The 25,666-nt window shown below is 34.5% G+C and overlaps 1 protein-coding gene and 1 long non-coding RNA gene across 2 annotated transcripts in view; both read right to left on the bottom strand.

Moving 5' to 3' along the window:
- Positions 1-13,848, bottom strand: part of LOC143247391 (CD151 antigen-like) — a 48,686-nt gene extending 34,838 nt beyond the window's left edge. Inside the window, exon 1 of the mRNA XM_076495390.1 lies at positions 13,279-13,848. The gene's annotated coding sequence lies outside the window, so the exon portion shown is untranslated. The remainder of the gene's footprint in view (positions 1-13,278) is intronic.
- Positions 13,849-21,242: 7,394 nt separating this feature from the next.
- LOC143246125 (uncharacterized) lies at positions 21,243-24,140 on the bottom strand. The gene is made up of 2 exons (XR_013025806.1): positions 23,255-24,140; positions 21,243-21,538 (listed from the first exon to the last, which is right to left on the bottom strand). It is a non-coding gene; the product is annotated as an uncharacterized LOC143246125 (long non-coding RNA).
- Between the last annotated feature and the right edge of the window lie 1,526 nt (positions 24,141-25,666).

The raw sequence follows: 25,666 nt of genomic DNA, 5'->3' as shown, positions 1-25,666 counted from the left end.
GGAAGAATACAGCAAGAAACTGAATCTCGGCCTGTAGTAATACGAAGTTTTCTTTGTCATTCTGGTTTGGTTTGGTTTGGTTTGTTTCGAATTTCGCGCAAAGCTACTCAAGAGCTATCTGCGATAGCCGTCCCTAATTTTGCAGTGTAAGACTAGAGGAAAAGCAACTAGGTTTGTTTGGTGTCCAGTAATTCAGTCATGTCGTATTTCAGTTTTTGATTGTTAATCCTATGTTACTTGCATATTTTCTGAATGTTTTGTTTTTTGACACACCTTTAATAATGTAGAAGGATGTCTGGTTTTGTTTTTTGGAATTTCGCGCAAAGCTACACGAGGGCTATCTGTGCTAGCAGTCCCTAATTTAGCAGTGTAATATTAGAGGGAAGGCAGCTAGTCATCACCACCCACCGCCAACTCTTTTACCAACGAATAGTGGGATTGACCGTCACATTATAACGCCCCCACGGCTGAAAGGGCGAGCATGTTTGGCGCGACGGGGATGCGAACCCGCGACCCTCAGGTTACGAGTCGAGTGCCTTAACACCTGTTAAGGTACTGATTCATAATCTGAGGGGCGCGGGTTCAAATCTCCGTCGCATCAAACAACGCTAAAATCAGGGATTCGATTCCCCTCGGTGGACTCAGCAGATAGCTTAATGTGGCTTTGCTATAAGACAAACACACACCAAACATGCTGCGTTCGACTCGTAATCAGAGGGTCACGGGTTCGAATTTTTGTGGCAATACAACATTTATAGTAACCTGATATGATGGAAAGTCAGAAAGCATGTTTAATATGATTTATTTTAGTAAACCCAATTTTTTTCCCGTAATGTTTGTCGTGAGGACAACTCGGCTCTGTTGCACTGACTGACACTCGTTTTTTTTTTTTGTTTGACGAGTGTCGTCACGATATCACGGAACGTTGTTAGCAATTAAATATTTTTCTATATGTTTAACTTTTATCAAAACTTGAGATTTCCCACGTATTATTCCCAATCTTTGTTATACGAAAATTCCAGCTCTGTCCCGCCTTTTAAGAAATCACCCAACTTAATCGAAGCTCACCACATTTTTCTTGTGTTATTGCAGTATGGAGGAGATAGGACAAGAGTATGAAATCTTGAACCCAGTGAAGTTCAATATATATACATCGAACTCGTTCCTAAATATTATATATATTACAGCCGTTAGAAGTTGTCGTAAAACTGAAACATTTTCTAGGCGGTTAATGTCGAGATTAATTTATAGCCTTCAAAACAGAAAAAACAAATTGCTTTCGAAACGTTGATGAAGTGTTTCAGTAAATTTATCTCAGCATTATATCATGCTTGATACTAAAAACACATGTCGTGGCAATGATTTTCACACATACACACACACACACCCGACATCTCGCACGCCATTCCAAACTAAGTGTCCCTTGATGTAAAATTAATCCCCTTTCTCTCCCATCCTCACATGGAGGGTGTGGCCAGACTAATCGACTTACAGTAAAGAGGTCCCATGCTGGTTACTATAGTAACTTCTCAACTGTCCTGTTTAAAGTTCTCATGCTACGACTTGGGCGAGGTCCACTCAGATGTACACGCTGTTATTCCGAAAGCTCACAACATTGAACCAAATGTTAAATACGGAAAAATCTATTGTTCTATTACCAAATAATGAAAATAACATGTTTTAATCGCTTAGCAATGGAAGAAATATACAGATATGTGCTTTAAAGCTTATTGATAATATATCGCATACTATTAGTTACACATTAGTGTTGTGGCTTGTGTTTCGCAGAACTATATGAAACATTATCTGGCACAAGTTGAATTTAGGTATTTGTAAGATAACCACATTTTTTTAGATCATTAAATAAAGTACAAGTTTCACAAACTCAACACAAATATTTTCCAATATAGTTTATTTGGTATGTCTGTCTACCACGGGTATTGAAACGTGGATTTTAGCGTTGAAAGTCCGCAGACTTACCGCTATGCCACTGGGAAGCAATTTTTTTTTTTTTTTAAATAGTAACCCAATCTTTAGAATGCTAAGTAGTTTTGATTCAAATAATACTTTGATTATCAGGCTGCAAACTGAAAGGGTCCACGGTTCGATACATGATGCAATTCCTTTGTTCAGTTCAGAAATGTACGATATATATCACATATCATCTTAACCTATCGTCGTCCAAATGTTTTTAGCAGCGGATGGTTCTGGCTGCCTTTTCTTGATGATCATATAGAAATTAAAAACAGCTACATATGAATCATAGGTTTAGCTGATGCGCGGAAAAGGTTCATTTCTAGTTGAAACTTATAGTTCCAGTTCTCTAAGATAACTTTTTAATTTGATTTTGTTTTTAAATATTGTCATTACCTTCTGTCACGTTACTGTATCTGTACACATCGAAACTTGGTGTTCAAAACACGTAGCAAACAACTTTTATATGAATACGATGCAAAAAAAAAAACAGTAACAAAAAACATCGTAGCAGTAAACCATTTATAATTCTGAACAGCAATGACCCGCTTGCTTAAGCCCAATTTCAAATAACAATAACATACTTAAAAAATCACTATTAATATTAGAGAAAATGTCACGGGTTAAGATACACTCCTCATTCGGTCTGGGAAGGGCTTTCGGTTTAGTTATGACTAACAGAACTAAAAACAAATTATCGAAGGACTGGTTTTATAAAGAAACTACTTCATGTTAAAAGTGTTTTTGAAATAAAATTTTAATGCGAAAGAAGAAGAATAAAAACAAGAGAAATCGTGTTGTTCTAAATCTTATAGCCCCGCCCAAATTTATCAAACATGTGACGTCTCCATAAGGATAAGGATCTTATAGGTCACTTTTCTTGAGTCTATTTCAAATAAAGAAAATATATTCGCTAATCATTTCAGACTGTTTAAAGATAGATTAATTTCTCATGTAGTAGTGGGAGAAAATACGCAACTTAAACAGCAAAGAAAAAACAACAGTAACAAATGTGTACCAGATAAAAACAACTAATATCAAAATAAGTTTTAAAACCGCATATCTTAGTACTATACTTTAATACACAGGCCTTAAATGTTTATACCTTGCATGTCTCCTATCCTTCCAACAAAACTTTCTAACAACAAAATATCTTCCGTTATAAAATACAATTAATTTCAGCTGTAAACTGGGTAACTTTCTAAACGTATATTTTTAGTTTTTGAAGTGTTGGGCTACGTCTTATATTTGTTTACTGCACCGAGTTAGGCATATTTCAAGTCAGCCTCAGAAGTTTATGGTTCCAATAAGTATATGGTGTCGCCACCAAATCGCCACTGAAAGCATTATGGTTGACAATAATTCTAAATCAGTTAAGTATTTCCAATTAAATTTGACGTTCAAGTTTTTAAAATCTCAATGGACGAAGTGTTTTTACCAAAACAAACAAACTTGCTTTATCTATAAATTTACACTAGTAAACTGAAACAAAGTACATAATTATTCGTTCAACGGTGTGTGTTTTTCTCCAAACTCGCCGCCTAGGAACTCGTTATTGAGACTGTCACGCTAGGACACGATTAATTTGTTTATTTTTGAATTTCACGCAAAGCTACACAAGGGCTATCTGTGCTAGCCGTCCCTAATTTAACATTGTAAGACTAGAGGGAATGCAACTAGTCATCACCAACCACCGTCAACTCTTGGGCTACTCTTTTATCAACGAACAGTGGGATTAACCGCACATTATAACTCCCCCACGACTGAAAAAGGGCAAGCATGTTTGGCGTGACGGGAATATTAGTAAGAATAATTAACATACTAAATTATTACTTTAGACTGATATTCCACAACCCTTGAATTACAAACTTCTACAATCATTCTCATAGTTCAAAAGATATGAAACACCCCTTACAGTATGATCTCACTCCAAGAGGACATGACCAAGAAATAGGAACAAGCAAGTATAGTCCCTATGTAACATTCGTGGTGCTGTGAAATTTTTGCCAAGTGACAACGGTATCTGATTTAAAAGGATGTCACTGACGACATGCAGAAAAGCTTCCCACAAACAGAAAACAATATGTAAAGAAATTTTTTACAAAACAGTGAAAGCTAAAACTTAGATCGAACCATTTTAGATAATCGTAATTATATATTTTTTGTAACTTAATATGAACTTATGGATGACCGTGTCACTGGACATAATTGTTGTCGTTTTGATATTTAATACAAAACAACAAAATCCAAACTCCCTTTTACCTGTTTTGAATGTAATGCACACTTTTGGATGTAATGCACATTTTATTTCCTTAATTGTAGGAAATAGTGTTCCGTTTCAAGAGTAACTCACACCAAAATTCAGAGTAACAAATATTGATATGTTTTGCTTTTTACGTCCATATGTCATGTTTTGTTGGAATATATAGGCATACATAATCCTTCTCGTGATTTATGGCATGCACACATTTTACTGACGTCGGGACAGTACAGATTGCAATGCTAAGTGTCCCTCACAAGACGTCATTTTAGTGTCTACTGACTGACTGATAGACAAACAGACAACACATTGTATAGTGATGCAAGTGGCTAAAGTAGGTCACCGCTTCGGGCGACCTTTGTTCCCCTTTCGTGGAAACAAGTTACTAGTAAATGTTAGATAATTACATTTTGAACTATCTAAATATATTCCTTTAGTTAAAAAGCACTGGAATAAAACGCAATTAAATAGCTAATCTGGCAGAAATAAACGCTTGCGAGTCGGACGTGTTTCAAAGTTTATAGCAATTACACATTTGTCTGTCTGCGGCAACTTAGCTAAACCTAATAATGGTTAAAACATTCAAAAATAAAATTAGTCCACTTATAGTTGTTCTGTTTCAAATGAAGTTATCCATAAATAAATTAATTTTATTTTAATATTAACTCAAACCCAATAACGAAGGTAGTAATTTTTAAACCGATGATAAATAAAAACAAACAAATGACGTAATAAGATTATAATGTGTTTTTGGACCATTATTATTTATTGAATCTCGAAGTAAAGCTAAACAAGAACTATTTGTGATAGCTGTTTTAATTTGGAAGTGATAGGCTTAGAAAAAGGTGACTAAATCAACATCACCCGCCGAAAACTCTTGAGCTGCTCTTGTCAGGTCCAATTGTGGGAATTGACTGTCACTCTTACTTTTCTTGGTGGTAACGAGATGTAAACCATGGGACCTCGGACACACAGTCCGCCGGTACGTTAACTAATGATCCGTGTTCCACCCTGGTTTTGTTTTAAATTTATATGTACGTTTTTAATCAAGCTCATTTACATACGTCGAGTAGGAATACTTTTGATGTTCTAAATCGAAAAAATAACTTGTATCCAACGCACACCCAAACAGTACCATACAAAATACGATCGTATTCTGGAAGTTATGTTTGGTAATACGTATCGAACCCGTGATCCACAGATTGCAAGTCAAAACCCATAACACTAGGCCTATTTTACCGCCTGAAAATGGTAGCTCCAGGTGTAAAAGTTTTGTTTCGGTAATAATGGAGAGTGTTATTTTGTGGTATAAGATCGTAAGTGTACATTATCAAATCTCTCTCTCACACACACACATTCTGTATATCAATAAACATGAATTTGAACCTTCAATATCGAAACTTCCCTGAAGTTTCGCCCTCTGGGAACAATGACAGTGGAAGAATAATTAAATGAATGAAGTAATTCAAAGTTAAATTTACGTAGTAGTGACAAAAGAAAATGTCCGTTTTATCTGAAGAGATAACTACAATAATAAGTGTTCATACACGTAAAAATGTGCAATTTCAAAGCTACCTTAGTATTATAATATACATGTAAGTGACCATATCACAATAAAACTAGTTTGTTTCTAGTCAAGCGCAAAGTTACATAATGAACCATCCTTGATTTATCCACCACCACGTGTATCGAAACCCTCATTTTAGCGTTATAAGACTGCAGACTTATAACTCAGCCACCAAATAGTGAGCATAAAACCCGAACATATTTAGGACTGGCCACACTGAAAATAATATGTAATAAATGTCCTCATAATGATAATGGTTAAAATGTCTTGGAAAACGTCTACGATTTTTCGAACTATGCGTTTTCATCAACAATGATTTTTACCTTTTGTTACAATTTATTAGCATGTCGCGTTGTAAAGTAACACTGTCGTTGACATGTGTAATCCACGTATATTTCGAACCGTTATAAGCACAGGAATTAATGAAAATTATGATGGCGCACTATATATTGCATCGTAATATTACCTGGTTCTGTATAATGCACTTTTCTTCTCGGTAATTATTTTAATGATACAATGTTAAAGCTTCCGCCCACAGACCTACGTAGTATATAAAATGTGACAATGAAATACGAATTCAATACATTAAGCTGTTTCTGTGGCAGACCTAAACCTGTATTGTTTGTTTGTTTAGAATTCAGCACAAAGCTACACAATGAGCTCTGGCCATCATGGGTATCGAAACTCGGGGTCTGGCGGTGTGAATCCGAAGACATAGCGCTATGCCACTAGGGGGCAAACCTATATATAAGAAGTAAAGAAACACGATTGAAATTGTATTATATTAAACAGCTTTCTGTGCTGTAAATGTGACCACTACAATTTTTTTAGGTATAAGTGTATTATTCTCAGATTAACCTGATTTGTTCTAAAAGTATTATAGGTAGGAATTCTTTATAACGGTAAGTTCAGCAGAATAAATTATGAAGTTTGATTTTAACTGAACTGAATTCAAGCAAAGAGATAAACAGATTAGACACTATTTATTATACAAAATTAAACGGTCAAAAAGGGAAAGTGTTCATACTTACATTAGGACACCGGACGACCAACTTTTACTGCACTCGTCACGTGCCTAACTTTTTTCCCCTCACGATGTCCTTCTTACTTCAAATCTTGTCTAACCTCAAGTTTATAGTTTTTTATTTTATGGAAAACATACAAGTTACTAGTATTTTCATTCAATATAAGAGAGGCCATAACCTACAGATATCATCTTCTCGACCAATGAATGACACTACCATAGTCAACCTTCTTGAACAATATGCAGCGGTTTTCTGCGAGTGGCGAACAACAAAAGAACAGGGCGATCAAAAGGAAGCCAACGTTTCCTGAATCAGGTGTCATGCAAAAAAATTACACGTTCAGCATAAACGAAGATTTCTAAATTAACTTGAGCTCTCACAAAAAAAAAAGTGGGTGTTTTAGGTAATTTGAGTTATAGGCCTACGATAGTGGTATTGTAATACAATGTTTAAGAGAATAGTTTTAAGTCGAGTTAATTAAAGCTACAGCTGCTTTCAAACTGACCATTGTAAGTGATTTACAAATCTGATTTCTGGTCCTTCCTGCTCACAGATTAATATAATCAAGTCCTAAGCAGGAACAATGTGTAACATGTTTGAAGCTGTACTGGTATGACATCAAATGTTCGATTCCAGATAGTGTTAATTAGCAATTACCTTTGCACAATAACTAACACCAAAATCGTAATAAACGATTTTAGATCACATACCAGTGTTTATCACCGAGAACTTTTATTTAGAAAACATACTGCGAAACAACTTTTTATAAAATAAATACATTATGTAAAACAGGATTATTTTTTTATTTAAAAGAAGGTTGTTTTGTATATAACTATAATTATAATTCAAGAAACAATGAAATAAGAGTTATTGTTGTTCATGATAAGTTTGTTTTTTTTTAATTTCGCGCAAAACTACACAAAGGCTATCTGCGCTGGCCGTCTCCAATTTAGCAGTGTAAGACTAGAGGAAAGGCAGATAGTCATCACCACCCACTGCCAACTCTTGGGCTACTCTTTTACCAACGAAGAGTGGGATTGACCGACACATTATAATGCCCCAACGGTTGAAAGGGCGAACACATTTGGTTTGACGGGGATTCGAACCCACGACCCTCAGATTACGAGTCGAGTGCTTTAACCATCTGGCCATGCCGGGCCCATGATGACAAGAAACCCACATGAAGTAAAATGTATTTTAAAGACGGCTGGTATAGGTATTAAAACATTTTGACAGAACAGCGATTTAACCTTCTTAGGTCATTTTCAGTTTCAAACGGTCTTTGTTAACCTACATATGATCTAAGAAGGTCGAAACGTGGTTTTGTACTTTATTTTAATTAAAGTTTTTAATACCCATACTAGTTGTCTTTAGAATACAAGAATTAAAGTCAGACTGTTATCTTAAAACTTTGTAATCTTTACTTTTATAACAAGTGTAACAACTTTGAATTCCAATACCCTAGTGGATAAAAAATTAACTTCACTGATTTTATGAAGTAATTACATCACATTGATCAAAACAAGTATATTATCTCTAGAAGATAAACAGATGTTTTGGAAGCTACTTTTGGTTAAACGTTAAAGTACCAGGTTCTCGAATCGTGGTCAAATATAACTTTTCATTGCAAGATTATTATACCAACAGCGTATATTCTGTTTGTTTGTAGTGAAGCAAAAGTTATACAACAGGCCAAGTGTACTGTGTCCATCGTGGATATCGAAACATGGACTTCAGCGTAATAAACCTACAGACGTTCTGCTGTGCCATTGCACGGGGTGCGGGTGCATAGTTTGAAGCACGTTTTTATTCGTTGAAAACGAACATAATGTACGATAAAGTGATTTAATGATTTTTCTTTAAGTAATGTTAATTTACAGTTATTGCACAAAAACATTCCAACTGACTATCAAACTCATCATGAAATAATTAATAATAAGAAAAATAATGAAAGGATAATATCTTATAACTGATGAATTGAACTCACAAGGTATAAAACATATTTTAGATATTTCAGGCTTAGTATAAAGATGAATTATTTAAGAACAGGTATATTAAAATAATTAGATAACCCTGGCATTATTTCATGTTTAGTATAATTACACTTCACCTAGTGAGAGGTCTTGTTTCCTAACCTAGTTCTCAGCTAATCTGCCTGAAAGTATGCGCCGAAATAGTCACAGATCTTGATAACACAACGGAATATGCAAATGAGTCTTTTTTCGACTAAAATTTAGTCAAATAACTCGTAAAATAACCTTCAGCACTTATCATCGTGTAGATACAGGATGTGATGTTTGCTTTCAGTTTCAGATGAAAATTACTTCGGTTACACGTTCAGAATATTAAAAATTCTCGTCATCAAGAAAGTTGAGATTATTCGGTGATAGCAACATACAAATAACACCATACAGGGGCTACATGTTACTGATAGTATGCAAAAGCAAGTATCTCTAAGACTAAATACAAACTTGCTACTTGTTTTGGCAAAAATATTGGAAGAACGTTACAAATATTCCAATTTAAATGGTTATTGTAACCCTAAATCTGGTGTATTTGCGTATGTTTATATAAATATTACTTATATTCAGTGTTAATTCTCGATTAAATGAAATCCAACTGCATACACCAGAATTAAAAATAAATTCAGTAAGCGTATAACAAATTTAATACACTGGTTCTTATTTTCTTACCTATGACGGATAGAGTACATATTTTTATCAGTTGAGAACCACTGATTTTAGCAATGAATTTCAGCCAAGATTTGGTCAGTAGACGAAATTTAGACTAACCAACTAATCATTGTTAGATATAGATTCGTATTAAACCTGTAAGATAACAATAGAAAATATGTAATAATATTAAATTAATATAATAAATGAATTTATTAAATATTATAACTAATAACGTTAATAAAACTAATGTTAAATAAATGATTCTACACACAAAACAAACATTAGAACAAACAATGTTAAAGTATCTAAGAAACGTCAGTGATCAATTACATTCAAGATGAAAAAAGAACACATATAAATTAAAGCTTCATTACATTATTTTACTATCGGTTGCAGTATTGGTCCTAAAATAGAATACTCCCTATTTAAAAATAGATTTGTTTTATTAGAAAGCTTTCTTCAGATTTTTGCGATTGTATGCATCGGTCGATAAATTTCAGTCACATATGACAAAGAAGAAAGTTTTCAAATTAAAGACACTAATATGAAAATAGTGTCTAGGCGTAATGGACCTTAGTACAACCTTACCAAGTTTCAAGTCAGTCTGCAGAGATATGAAAGAACAATTTCAACTGAAAAGTGTTCAGAATACTTTTCTGTGACGACATAATAAACCGATTGATTGTTTTTGTTTTGAATTTCGCACAAAGCTACACGAGAGCTATCTGCGCTAGGTGTCCCTAATTTAGCGTCAAGACCAGAGGGAAGGCAGCTAGTCATCACCAACCACCGCCAACTTTTGGGCTACTCTTTTACCAACGAATAGTGGGATTGACCGTTACATTATAACGCCCCACGGCTGAATGGGCGAGCATGTTTTGTGTGACGGAGATTCGAACCCAGTAAACCGATTGTGTAGCTTCTGCTCACAGAAATGTTACTTGTAGGCAGATACAAACAGGCGGAACATATGGACAATCTTACAACCCGAAAACTCACGAAATCAGAAAAATAGGCCTATCTCATATTCAACCACCAACTTTCGTGAATGTGGGGGTGCGAACCATACTACGAACAGAAAGAATAAAAAAAACAACAAAAAAGACCGTATTTTGTTTCCCATTTTTAATAATGTGATGGCGTGAAAAGTATGAAAAAATCACTAACTACGACTTGGAAATTTCGTAAGTTCAATGATGGACGAAACGAGAAATTAAATCAGCTGCATGACTTCGAATATTTTATTTATTTTAGACTTACGAAAATTTAAAACACTTAATAAAGATTTCAAAGTTCGATTGTTTATATTTGTAAGTAGTGTATTTATTAAATTTAGAGTTTTTAAATGTTATTAGGAGGGGCTGTTTGGTTTTAGAACAGAGGTACACAATGGACTTTGTACGCTCTGTCCGCTATGCTACTATAGAGGACTAATAACAAGATTTTTAAGATAATGTGCAAACGCGGTTTCAATTCAGCCTTGATAAACTGTAAATCACGTCGATCTTTACACATTTGCATACGTCTGGGGTTGAGGTAATCATTCTTCACTCTAGAAGATTTTTTCACCGAGAAATGAAAATGAGCTCAACATTTTACTCTTAAGATGAACCATTTGACTTAGGTTCGATTTTAGCTTTCAAAACAGATAGTTCTGTCATAAGAATTCGGCAAAATTTATATAGCAGAAAAGTTCGGAATTGTTTAACACCGACCAACAATTACTTACTTTTTGGCAGTGACAGATAATTAATAGTTGACAGAATGTCTTTTCGAGTTGCACGAATAGTGTATTTATACCCTGTTAGTATTTATGTTAAATTAATTTATGTTGAACTGTATGTATGTGTTAATTTTATGTGGGTGTTATAAACTTTTAGACGTGTAAGTACGTCTCCGATACGTTCAGTTGAGATACTCGTGCAAAGTTACAGAAGGGATATCTGCCCTAGCCATCCCTCATTTTGTCCTCCTCCCCCTATGGGACAGCGTTAAGCCATCAAATGTAAAATGCTACGATCCTAAGTTCGATTGCCGCAGTTGGCATAGCAGACAGCTCAATGTGGTTTTACCCTCAAGTAACCGAACCAACCAAATCACAATTTTCAACTGATAAAATAGAATAAAACGAGCGAGCGAAAAACACCAACTGTCCACTCATGGGCTGTGCTGATCAAACAGAGGGGTTTGATGGTCACTCTTATAACGCACTCATGTCTAATTAATTTGTATGACAACGGAACTCAAGCAACAGACTCTAAAATCCACATTCAAACACGCTAACTCACATATTACGCACGGGCCTAGTTCCAATATGAATATACACGTACCTGAAAGATATACATGTAATACACTCTTGTACAAAGCAAGTTGATAATACCCTATCAAGTAATTATTAAACTATTGATGACGAGAACCCCACTTGAAATAGAAATGCATCTCAGAATGGCTGATGTGGGTATTAACACTTTTACTAATAAAGGAGAGAACAACGTCTCGACCTATATGTCTTAGGGACGATAATGCAAATCTGAAGATGACCTAGGAAGGTCAAAAGGTTGTTCTCTGATTATCAGTCAAAGTGTTAATACACATACCAGCCGTTCTGAGGTAAAAGTAATTAAACTCTCACTGTGATTGGCTACTAATAAAAGTAACGTGTCAAAGAAGGTGCGAATACCATATAAATCAACTGGAGTTTAAAACCTAGATTTTGTTATAAGTACTGAAATACGGATTTGAAAGCGTAAAGAAAACGTTTGAAGCAGAATAAAATACATCACTTTTCACACTTATTGTGTGATACAAGGAGACTGATTTACAGTTAACATATTGCAACAGTGAGGTTTAATCAGCTGAAAGGTTGGTTTATTTTGAATCTCGCGCAAAGCTACACGAGGGCTATATGTGCTAGCCGTCCCTAATTTTGCAGTGTAAGACTAGAGGGAAGGCAGCTAGTCATCACCACCCAAAAAACTAAGAATAAGGTTGTCTCGAAGTTTTAGTTTTAAAGAACGAATACACTTCACAGAGTGGTTTGATTTATGCAGTGAAAATTAAAACTGAGTATTGGATGAAATACACTTGTTAATAACAATTATAGCATACAAGTTATTAATTAACGTAAAAATTCGTTGAACAATACGTGTATGTATTATAGTTTTTAATGTGAGTACAGTATCAAATAACAATGGGTAATTTGTATGACATAACATCACAATAAACGTCATTGTTTATTAGCCCAATCAAAGATTCCGGTTTATTTCTTTTTCATCACAGCCAATAAGAACGACGTTTTCTAAACCATTATTGCTTATCAGTGGTTGCGTGATGTAATTTCACACGAATAAGATACTGACGAACAATCACGCCTTGCCAGATCAGACGTTAACCACTACAAGTATTAAACAATAAATTAAAAAAATACGAACCTGAAACAAATATCAGCATAACACCAGTTTCTGTTGTCTCTAAGTTGATCAGTTTTATTGTAATAAAAGCAAGAAAACTTATGTGTATATAAGGTTCGACATAGTTTTCTGAAAGAACTAAATATTATTAAACATTAAAACAAATATGTTGATATCTAGCTTTCCAAGAGAAACATTTTACAATCTACGTAAATTAGCAAAAACATTATCCTTAAAAACAACAAAAACATTACAATTGGTGTAACAAGTGATAAAAGAAACTGTATGCTTAGAATGAACACTAAGTCGGTAGACGACAATTTTTTGTTTTCTAAACAACATATAAGTAGTTAAACACTGAATTTACCTTGATATTTGTTGATGTTTATTTCCAGTATCCTTTTCACCCCAAGAAAATTCCAGTTTTCTTTAACTCGTTCAGTTTCAAAGCTAATATACTTCCACTTCTTTCGACAGTGTAGAAAGTCCGCTTTTGTACGGACACTGTTCACCAAGTTTTATAAAATTTAACCCAAATTGGAACGACCATCTCGATCATATGTTATCTTACAATTGGCCAATCAAGAGCAAATATTTCAAATTCACTACCACGTGTTTTATTGACGTCATAGGAAATATTCTCTCTTACACCGCCCTCATGATGTCACGTTTCTTGAATGAAAGTCGCTTGTAATGGGATTGCATTCGTAAGTCGGAAGAATCAGAACACTAAAAACCTTGCACATAAACTACCGGATTATATTCGTTTCGTTTAATGTTCTCACTTGACACTTTCATACTGCCCCACCTCACTTCATTGCCTCAAATAAGCCAAATTAAAATATAGGAAAACCTTCACGTACAAATAAATAATCTTCCATGAGCGGGGACGAAGAGGGAACTACAACGTTCCTGAATACCCCTGTTACGGAGAGAATTTATCAGAATACTCTCCCTCCAAACTAAACCCTGCCAAGGTTTCGTTCGTTCGTGCCTAGCCTGGCATGGGCAAGTGGGTTAGGGCGTTCGATTCGTAATCTGAGGGTCGCGAGGTCGAACCCCCGTCACACCAAATATGCTTGTCCTTTCAGCCGTGGGAGCGTTATAATGTCATAGTCAATCCCACTATTCGTTGGTAAAAGAGTAGCCCAAGAGTTGTTGGTGGGTGATAATGACTAGCTGCCTTCCCTCTTGTCTTATACTGCTAAATTAGGGACGACTAGCGCAAATAGCCTTCGAGTAGCTTTGTGCAAAATTTAAAACAACGAAATCAATCGATCATGCCGGATTGTACTGTATTAAACTTCTTAGGATACAAGTCTTTCTCACGTCCGAAAACAGACGAAACAAGACACTTTTCAAACCACACTGCTTAAGTATTAAACAGAAATGTTCTAAAAAATAAATGAATGTACAATAACGAATAACAAACAGGACGATGACGACAAGAACAAAAGTTCAACAACCATGTATTGTTTTCCCACCAAACAGTTAGACAGCTTTCATTCAAACCTGTATCTCAAATCGGTTGCTATGGGTATTAACACTTTCAGGCCAGGCGAAATGGGTGTCAGGGGGAGCCATTGCCGCGGGGCCCGAGAGTAAAGCCGATATATGCCTGGCCAGTTGGTGTGTGTGTGGGAAGCCCCTTAATGCTTGCAGCCCTGGGGCCCATAATAGCTCTCGACGACCCTGAACACTTTTATTGATAAGGAGAGAACAACGTTTCGACCTTCCTAAGTCATCTTCAGGTTAAGAAAGAGAGAGTTTGAATGTGACCGTTGACGGACACGTGTTAGGGACGAGAGTATAAACGGGTACCGGATTGTTAGGGGCGTTGCAGATGGATGTTAGGTTATTAATTAGTACAGGTGTAAAGGTGTTTCTTTATATTGGTTTAATTTTGGTTTTTGTAAAAGTAGGGTTTCTTTGATTTTGCGTTTGTTTATATTTGTTTCCCTACTTAATATCTGGGTGTTTTCTATGGTTATGTTGTATTTATTTGATTCGCAGTGTTCAAAAATGTGTGAAGGTGTTGTTTTTTTTTTGTTCTTTGAATCTAGTTTCCATTTTTCTGCTTGTTTCTCTAGTATAAAGGTCGTGCCAGTTGTTGCATTCTATTTTATAAATTATGTTGGTGTTGTATTTGTCAGCGTAGTTTTCACATAGGATGGACTTTAGTTTTGTACCTGGTATTTGAATAAATTTGGTGTATACTGGAATGATTTCTTTTGTTGTAATTTTTTCAAAATGTTGGTTATTTTTTTGCTAATATCGGGAACATATGGTATGCAGCAGTATAAGGTTTTGTAGTTTGTTGTATCTTGCGATTTATTGTTGTTTGTTTGTTGTTGATCTAGGTGTGTGCGCATAATTTTTTCCACGATTTTTTTGAGGAAATTTGTTGATGTTGATGAAGCGTTGTTTTATTTTGTTGATTTCGTCGTTAATTGTATCGGGTGAACACAGTTTTGTAACTGTGTTTATTTGATTTCTTAATATGTTGATTTTTGATTTTGTTTCATGTGCCGAGTCCCAGGGAATATATAATCCAGTATGGGTGATTTTTCTGTGGAATTCTGTTTTGAATTGTGTATCAGTTTTAATGATTTTAGGTTAAGAAATGCTATTTGTTTAGTTTTTTCCTGTTTACAGGTGAACTTAATGTTGGGGTAAATCAATTTAAGGTGATTGAAAAAACTAAGTGTGTGTTCTGTAGATGTGATTCCAATAATTGTATGATCAAAATACCTGTACCAGTATAGTGATTGGTGTAAGGCTGAATTGATTGCTTCTGATTCATTCTGTGTCATAAAAGTGTTGGCTAGAACTAGTGACATGGGATTCCCCATTCTTGGGCTATTTATTTGTAGTTAGTTTTGGTTATAGCGAATTATATAAGGGTTGCTAATTCGTTGCTGGGGTTGTGTATCAATAGTTTGGGGTCTTGTATATAAAGTTCTTAAGCTATCTTGCAGGCTTCAGTTGTTGGGACTTCTGTGAGGAGGGAGATTACAGCGAAACTAGCCACTAAGGCTTTATAATTTAGTTGATTAAGAATATATTTAAAGTTAAAAGAATCTTTGAAAAAGGAGCCGACTAGTGTTACATACTTATAAAAATGCCCACACAATATATTTACCGAGATTGTAGCTGAATGATTCATAGGTCGACATTTTGGGTCTTAGTGAACAATCGGGTTTGCGAGATTTGGAGGTGCCGCATAGTTGTGGCGTGCGCGAGTCGGTCTTGCGCAGGTAAGAATAAAAATTTCCAGAGATTTTATTTTTCATTCGTAGTAGTATTTTGTTTAATTGTTCCTTGTGTGTTTTTGTTGAATTTGTGTTTATTAGTTTAAATTTGTTTGTATCTCACAAGATACTGTTTATTTTTTGGATGTATTCATTTGTGTTCATTATAACTATAGCATTGCCTTTATCTGCTTTTAGAATTTTGATGTTGTTTCTTGTTTTAAGTTGTTTATAGAATTAATATATTTTTATATGAAGTTGTTCTTTAGATTTCTTTTCTGTGAAATTATGTTGATAGTTTTGTGTGAAAATTCTTTGAAAAAAGTTGTTTAAGATACTGTTTTGAGGTGTTTCAGTGAAATGGAGGTTTTCAGTTCTACCTGGAAAGATGGATTGTTGGTTGTCGGTGGAATTGTTGTCTTCTTTCTGGTGGTTGTTTTTCGTTGGTGTTTTCAGTTTGTGTATAGTGGATCACGAGTCGTCTTTCATTCAAACCTGTTTACTATTAATAACCGAAAACACTACCATGCAGTCACCGACCCATTAGCAGAAAGTTGAAAATAAAAATTGATTCACACTATCGTAATAGTTAATACAATTAAGACAAGAGGAATTATATTTCAACGTAACCTTAATAAAGATTTCAGAAACGTTATGCGAGTTAAACTAAATTTTAAGAATACTGAAATAATATTACACCCCCCTCTGCCAAGTTTCTAAATGTAACCTTCAACAACAGTTTTAACTTACTTGGGCCGAAAGTTTCAGGAACGTACCTACTCCATAAATAAACGTGTAGCTTGACTATCAAAAATCTATTCAGCTTATTTACATACGTCTCACAAGTCTATTTTAATCCACCTCTACAAGTAGCTTAAATACATGAATAATCAGTGTGAGGTCATCATATCTACCATTCAAATAGCACATTAAAACAGTGAAAATAAACACCTTAATTGCCACCCTCCACACGATTAGCACTTCATACAAGTTCCCACACAAAGAACACTTAGCTTCGAAACAAACCTAATTATACTATAAAGTTGTTTTCTAATCCACTCGTGTTGTTCTAATTTCAGCTCTGCACCCAGGACATGTAGATTATTGAGCGCCTCTCATGTGTAAATGGGTTTTCTCGGAAATTTCACGTTTCTAAAAATCAACTCGTCGTTTTTGAAAACTCTAACTAACATGCAAGATAATGACAGTTATGAGACAGATTATTACCAGTTGATGAAGTTCAAATAAATTCCAGTCAAAATACGAAGAGATACGTAGTTTTGGGTGGTATTGAAAATGAGGACATCCGGTCAAATACACAACTTCTGCCATCTACAGGTTAAATTACATCGTGAAATACTTGAACTTACTCAATATCGTTTTAAAATTGTGGTCGTACTAATATATCCTCTTGTTTGTGTTCTGTTAATTTAGACAAGTCTTCAAACTGAACTAGCAGCAGATATAAAAAACGTAAGTGTGTAAGCACGAACATTTTTCCTATGAGGCTATTCTGGCCATCAAGTGGATTGTAAACGAACAAAAATTTCGTATAGAACAGAAAATGGCATAAAAAGGGAAAAGTCGAAAGGTGCTTGACTGTAACATTCTCAAAAAGGTGACTTAAACAGCTTCATGACCTCCTGTATTCTTAGGGGAATTCGAAGTTCCGGGGTCACGTAGGCACTGTTGCCCGATGGTTAACAGAACACAGCTCATGCAAATACTGTAGGATTTGCTTGGAGTGGAGGGACGGGGGCCTATGTCTATAAAATAACTATTACCAAGTTCAAATGCCCTCTTTTCCCGTTTAATCGACACTCGTGACAAGTTCAACACAAGTTTTTTTTTTGCTTTTTTTTTCTTTCTCCTAAGATTTGATATAATGTTTTTTATTACTGTGCTGACCGTAATTCAGAGCTAAATTGGGAAATAGTACCGGACCTATGATAATATAATATAGCTTCTTGAGTAACGGAAAAAAAAAGCAAAAAAAAAAACTTTCTCATGTTGAACTTCGTCACAAGTGTTTAGTGGTTGCGCTTTGACAAAACAGAAATCTCTAACACGTGCAATAATATATCACACCCATACACACCCTTATATGATATTTACGCTATTATTCTACCAAACGAACACAGAAACGAAAAAGTTGGTGTTTAACAAATGAATATATTTATAACAAATTGCTGAAAATTTTATCAACTAGAACAAAACAAATGAATTAACAAAAATAAAAGCACCAAATGTATAATGAAATTTTATTAAATGGACGGTCAACCGACTGTTGTAGAAACACTATAGCAATTTGAAATCTTGTTTGTTTTGATTCTCGCGCAAAGCTACACGAGGGCTATTTGCGCCAGCCGTCCTCAAGTTAGCAGTGTAAGCTAGCCATTTCCACCCACAGACAACTCTTTAGCAACGACTAGTGGGATTGACCATAATTTTACAACGCCCCCACGACTGAAAGAGCGAGAATGTTTAGTGTGATGGGGATATAACAACATTTAATCACATTAATTCCACGTTTGTAATCCGAAGGTGCGATTTATATTATGGCTTTTATTTCATGGTTAATTAATATTTTAAATTGGTTTACGTTGACGTTACATCAATGTTGGCGCAAATTATAATTGTGCTGGTCTTATATATAGACACACACACACACACACACACACACATTATATAGTAATAAACTATTAAGACAATTTCATCTTGACAATGAAGTTGAAAGTTAGTTTTCCTGTCTTCACTTATTTGTGGTCCCTCACCTCCCACTCCCAAAACAAATTACGTCTAAAACGAAAGACTTTCGAAATGTCGTCCTCTATATTCGTGTTTCTAGAACAGGCGGTTGACCGTCCATTCAACCAAATTTTGTAATGACTATTCTGTCTAAACAACCATTGAAATTTATAGTTTAAAAATGGGATGGCGAATCTTTTTGAGTGCGTGTGCCTAAACTGGAGATAATATTCTAAAACAAATTCTCACGCGTGCCCATAGCGATGTTCAATAGCAAATTATCATTTATTATTATTATTATGAATTATTTTAAATAAAACAGCTTTAGGAGTTACAATTCACAAGAAGTAAGATTCGTGAAATAGTAACAATAATTTTTTTAAGGAAAACTGAGGAGTCTTCTTTCTTATTTATGCTTATTCATTGCTTTATTATTAACAAAAATCATTTTGTGAAATGATAAGCTTTGGTTCTTATTATGTAACAAAAAATAAAACAAGGAAAGGAAAATAATCATATTTTACTCTTAGTGAGACTTTTGCTGTTGCACCGAGGATGACATGCTTTATATCAGATTTATATTTGGTTGTTTTGAGAGCTACGCATGCAGTACTAGTTCCCTCAGAAAGTTTATTTCTGTTTCTTTGTTTTTGAATTTCGAGAAAAGCTACTCGAGAGCTATCTGCGCCAGCCGTCCCCAATTTAGCAGTGTAAGACTAGAGGGAAAGCAGCTAGTCATCACCACCCACCGCCAACTCTTCGGATACTCTTTTACCAACGAATAGTGGGATTGACCGTTACATTATAACGCCACCACGGCTGAAAAGGCGAGCATGTTTGGTGCGACGGAAATGCGAACCCACGACCCTCAGATTACGAGTCGCACGCCTTAACCCACCTAGCTATGTTGGGCCAAGTCTATTCCTATAATTACACTTTATGAAGTTCGTCACTGAAAATAATGATTCGTATAAATATGTTGATGAGATATTGTTAATTCTGCCATTGTGACGTTTTCCAGAGAAACGTTTTAGGAATAGAAGTTTCAGAACCTCGCAATTTTTTCGTTATTCCAGTTACTATCCGATTTCTTTCAATATTTTCTAGTTCAGCTCTTAAGTCGACAAATATCTGCCTCCAAATTGAGCTGATTTGTAATTCAATCAGTTGGATCTCAAAATTATCCAAGTCAATCCACTGCAACATTTCCAAATTCCGTTTGTTTAATGTTAAACCGTCTGCATACTTTATGAATATTGCAGTTTATTCAAATAACTTGAACTTATTAAATCTTAAAATAAAATTGTTCAAAAGCTGAATTAATGATGCCATAAGATCGCATTTGTAAACTCCAAATGTATATTTTCTCATGAATTTCCAGATCAGTCATGTGTTTTTTAGGTTTGGGAAGAATTTTAAAAAGTACCATTGTAAACATCGTGTTTAAAAATTTTCAGTTTGATATCAAAAGTTTTTATGTTATCAATCATAATATCAAATGTTTTGCCAGATACTTGCAATTTGGTGTTCAAGTCATTTAAATGCAGGAGAAATGTGTAAAAACATCAACAAATCCACACAACATCAGATAATTCGTGTCAAGAAAATTTTTCATTTGTCAAAAATTGAAGTATTTCACACAAACACTCAAATCGCTAACCTCTACTTAGCCAACGAACATTGTCGTACACAAATATTCCTTGGTTCTATCACTTTTTCATGCTCCTTAAGGCCAGCTTTTGCACACAAAGCCTCCTCGTGTATAATACAATGAAAGCCTACCAGTGGATGTCCAACGTATTTTGCGAACATATTTACAAAACCTGTTTCTTTACCAATCATGTTGGATGCACCATCAGTTGTCACGGAAACTATTTATGAAAGGTCTGCCTGTGGATTGGAGGATTCGTTTACAACTGCCCTACATATTTTAGCCCCTGTGGTATGTTCAAGTAATGTTACCAAGTTAACCAGTTAGTCGCAGATTTCATCACCCCTACAAAATCGAGCAATAATAGCTAGCCTAGCTGATGATGTAACATCAGTACTCTCATCAAGACAAATGGAAAAAAAATTACATGAACTAATATCTTTTGTTAGCTGTTCTGCTATGTTTGTTTCTATCTTTAACATTCTATCTTTTACTATTTCTACTCACCGGCAATTCTCTAATACATTGAATTTTCTTCATTTTCTGGAAAACCGTCAAAAAAGGAAAGGAACACATTCTAGCTACGATCCTCTAATATACTCCCTAAGTGGTTTTCCACGTTAAGCAATAATCTATGAAATCTCAAAACTGGCAGCAACTAAGTTGGAACTACCTCAAACAAATTTCATAAAAATATTTTATTGCATGTTACTGTTGCCGATTTCGATCTCTCGAGAAATGTGTTCTGTTTGCTCTTGCTCACTCTTATCACAAAGCCATTTATGAACAGTTTCATAAAGCCGCTTTACAGAAGAAGTTCTTCATACCACTGTTTCAGAACATAAGATGCATAATGCTTTATCACTCTTTTTAATCATGTAAAATCTTTCAGTCCACCATTCTTGAAAATCTCTGCTGCTGCTCCTTCCACTTGAATATTTTTGTTTCTTTGGTGGTTGAGCTGACATTCTTACAAGCTGAAAAGGGTAAACACAATTTTAAAATATCTCACCAATTTATTTAAAAACAATAATTTAAATTTACCGTAAGATAACAGAAGCTGAAAATTTGTCATTGATATAAAAATAGATATTTAACTAAATGATAAAAACATATGCATGCCATGCCAAATAACAATTTTAATAATTGATACATTTACTGCGAAAAAATAAGGGCATATTTACTGTTATTATCATTAAATATCCAGTAGTCTCTTACAAACAACAGAAGAAAAATATAAGCAGAGTGAAGCCAATACCAATAGTTTACTTCTATTTTTACTCGAATACTGATGTGTACACCGAGTACCTGAGAAATCCAAAACGTGTCATCCGATGTCACACGTTCCCGCAACCGCACAGCTGGCACCAAGAGGGCCAAGACGTTTTCTGTGAAAAATTCTCACTGCTCCCAGGTTGGAAAAATCATTCGCTACTGCATTTGGTAATAATGATAATCATCATACATATATATTTATTTATTAGGGGTTAGCACTAGTGTTTAATGAATCAAGAAGCAGCCATAGGTTCGCCATCACTGACTTAAGTCATACTAATTGTATCTCTGAAAGCAGGGAAACTCTAGGCTTAAAAGATTTTTTTCAGGAAAGCTTGTGAAATAATTTTTTAAATATCTCGACATCAAGAAAACCTGTACTTTGTAGTGGTTGGTAATGAATAAAAACCTAAAATTAGCATAGTATTATTTGTACTTTAATGTCAAACGCCATCTAGTGAGATAAGTACGAATTTGAGTACGCAAAATTAAAGAAATCCAAAAATTTCGAAGGCTAGATTTTTTTTTTTTATATTTTGTTTGGAAAAGAAAAATCTCGAAGTGAAACAAATTCTTGTTGTCGGAGGTTAGATTCCAAGCTATAGAGACAGCATATAGCCCAATGTGGATTTTCTGTAAACAAACTTACTACACAAAATTTAATGACCTTAAACGGTGTAACGAACCTACAATAGTTCTTGTAATTTTGCTTTTCTCTATTTTTTTTTGCCTTATTCAAAGACCATTCATAACATAGCTACCTAAACTAAAGTGAAGAATGAAGGATTATTATGTTATACTAACAAAATTATGGAATAGCTTAACTATGGCTTACCAACTGAATATAGTTAAAAACAAATAAATGCAGCGTTCACGATATGAAAATGGCATATAATTGTAAGTTTCACACAAGCAAAAGCTTACAGGGACATTCCAACGTTTGATACACAAACTTGAAAACTCATTTGAAAAACGTTTTGTGAAATATATTTACTTCAGATACCAGATTTAAAGTCACAGTGCTTGATCTTTATTGGATTTTATTTCTTTTTTTATGAAAGGCCTGAAAAACTTCTATACACCGATAAATTATCGGATAATAGAATATTAGTTGTAACCATAATTTATTTTGAAATGTCTTTCATAACTCAAGAATAATTAAAATCCGATTTTGCTGTATTTCTATTTCTCGAAAAGCACACACAATAACGTGCTACCTCTCAAGACTCACTGGCGCGCACGCACAATACAAGTTACTTGCATTTAAAAATAACAGTGTAAATTAAAACAATCTACCTGATTCTGTAGTGTTAGTACTTAATACATGTTTAAATGCTTTACAACCTTTTGTTATTAACTAATATTGGAGGTAAAGTTGAAAGTAGCAAATATAAAATTAACAACCAAATATTACTCACCTTAAGCTGTACGTGCTCGTTAACACGAATTAAGTTCGTGTTAGTCCTAGGCTAGTAATTACCTGGACTCAGTTCAGAAGAGATTTTTGCCCAATATTTGCTTTATTAACAGGAAAAATGTTTTGTCCGAATGTTCTCTTAATCTTCCCAAACACAATACGTTACACGTTGAGTGAGTCTGTGTAAACAAGTAACTTTTAACACACCTAATTACCCGTTGAACCCTTTTTTATAATGAATTGGTACTGTGTACAATTGTTTTCCGCTTGGAAGCAAATACGCTGTGTCAATAGCTGTTCGAAAGTTACGTAGTTCCAAGAAAAGCTAACCGAACAGGACAAACTGCTCTAGGTACAAAATATATTATAATAATCATTTTAATATAATAAATAATTTATAAATAAATATTAAGTTATATTATCAATCCAAATAAAAGCCTCTTATCTATTTAAAGGTACGTTAAATGAACATTTATTATTCACAATTAAGAATATAGTCAAAAATGGCCTCACGAAACCTTTTGGTTTTTTAAAATCTTGATATTGTAAATCCAGTGTACTACGGATAAACATGACGGCTTCAAACTCTAGGTTGAGCTTATATTTACTTAAATACGTATTAGTTAGTAACAGAGTGAAACAAGTTCACCTTTCACATGTAGTTGAAAAAATAAACATTTTCGTGACCACAATTTATGTAAGGTTCACTCATATTCGCCAATTCCACATGGTTGGGTTCCAAATTTAGACTATTTTTATCACACTTTAGTTGATATTCCTATTAGATATTCATTATATTTATTGAACTCCAATAACTTTATTGAATTAAATGTACCTACACTAGAGAAGGATCATTAGAGCTGTAGATAGAAGCGCCCTGAGCTATATAAAATACATAAAAAAATTGCTCAATGCCCCCTGTCATTGGATACTTGACGCCTATTTATGCAACTACAAATGGACGCATAAAACTCAAAGCACTTCCCTTAATGTATTCTCGAAACGTTGTTCTGTACTTTATTTTAATTAAAGTTTTAATACCCATACCAGTTATTTTGAGAATAAATTTTTACTTTATGTGGTTTTTTGTTGTTATGACGAATTACATTTCCCATAATGCCTCAAATAAATTGTCTTTTATCAAGCCTTATAGAAGACGTGGCTGAAGTGGTTAATATTTCCGAATTTCATTAGTATGGAATATATCTTTATTTAGGAGGTTAGATTATTTAACTAAATTTTATTCTGTGATGACGAGAAAACCCACTTGCAGAGAAAATTATATATTTAAAAACGGCTGGTATGAGTAGAGAAAGCACTAGTAGAGAAGCGAACAACCTTCTTCCATTTTCGTGTAACAATGACATTTTGCAAAACAGATATCGAAAAGTAATAAACGTGTTAACACTTAGGTATAGGTTATTTACTGTAAAATGCTTCTGTTTGTTTGTTTTGAATTTCGGGCAAAGCTATTCAAGGTATATAAACGCTAGCCGTCCCTAATTTAGCAGTGTAAGACTAGAAGGGAGGCAGCTAGTCATCACCACCCACCGCCAACTCTTGGGCTACTTTTTTACCAACGAATAGTGGGCTTGACTTTTTCATTATAACGTCCCCACGACTGGAAGGGCGAGCATATTTGGTGTGACGGGGATTCGAGCCCGCGACCCTCGAATTACAATTCGAGTGTCTTAACCACCTGGCCATGTCAAGCCAAAAATTTAATCTAAAAGTAGCATATACGCATTTCCGTATGGACTTATGAGAAGTTCTCTTATTCAGAAGAGATAATTTAAAAACCGGTATAAATTGGCTTGGAAACTTTGACATGCGAACATATTATACATTTTCGACAGTCTTAAGTAATATAGGATTTTTGAAAATTTTTCGTTTAATCAGTTTCTGTACAGTTTTGATATAAACACATGATCCTTTAATCGTCAGTAAAAAAATTGTTTGGTTTCTTATAGCAAAGCCACATCTGGCCATCTGCTGAGTCTACCAAGGGGAATTGAACCCCTGATTCCAGCGTTTTAATCCGTAGATTTACCGCTGTATCAGCGGGAGATCAGTAAAAAGTTATCCAACTGTTAAATTATTGCATTTTATTCTGTTTTTATTCTCTCACAGTATTACATTACCAATTGTATTATTATTATCATTTCAATTCACCTGACTCGTCGTTTCATGTTAGTCCTATTAAGTAACAATGGCGCAGATAGCCTAGTTGCTTTGCGCCATAAAACATCAAACCAACCAACCAATCAATAAGTTAACAAAAGCCTATATTATAAAAATATTGGACACAAAACAACAAGAGGCCGCTGCCCTCCAATGGCATAGCGGCATTTCTGTGGGTAGATTTAACGCTAAAAACTGAATTTCTGCCATCGTGGGCAGATCAAAAATATCC

This window comes from Tachypleus tridentatus, chromosome 3 (genome assembly GCF_004210375.1).
Source record: "Tachypleus tridentatus isolate NWPU-2018 chromosome 3, ASM421037v1, whole genome shotgun sequence".
Classification (NCBI taxonomy): domain Eukaryota; kingdom Metazoa; phylum Arthropoda; class Merostomata; order Xiphosura; family Limulidae; genus Tachypleus; species Tachypleus tridentatus.
Note: the sequence above shows the minus strand (reverse complement) of the source record. Positions and strands in the feature narration are given on the sequence as shown.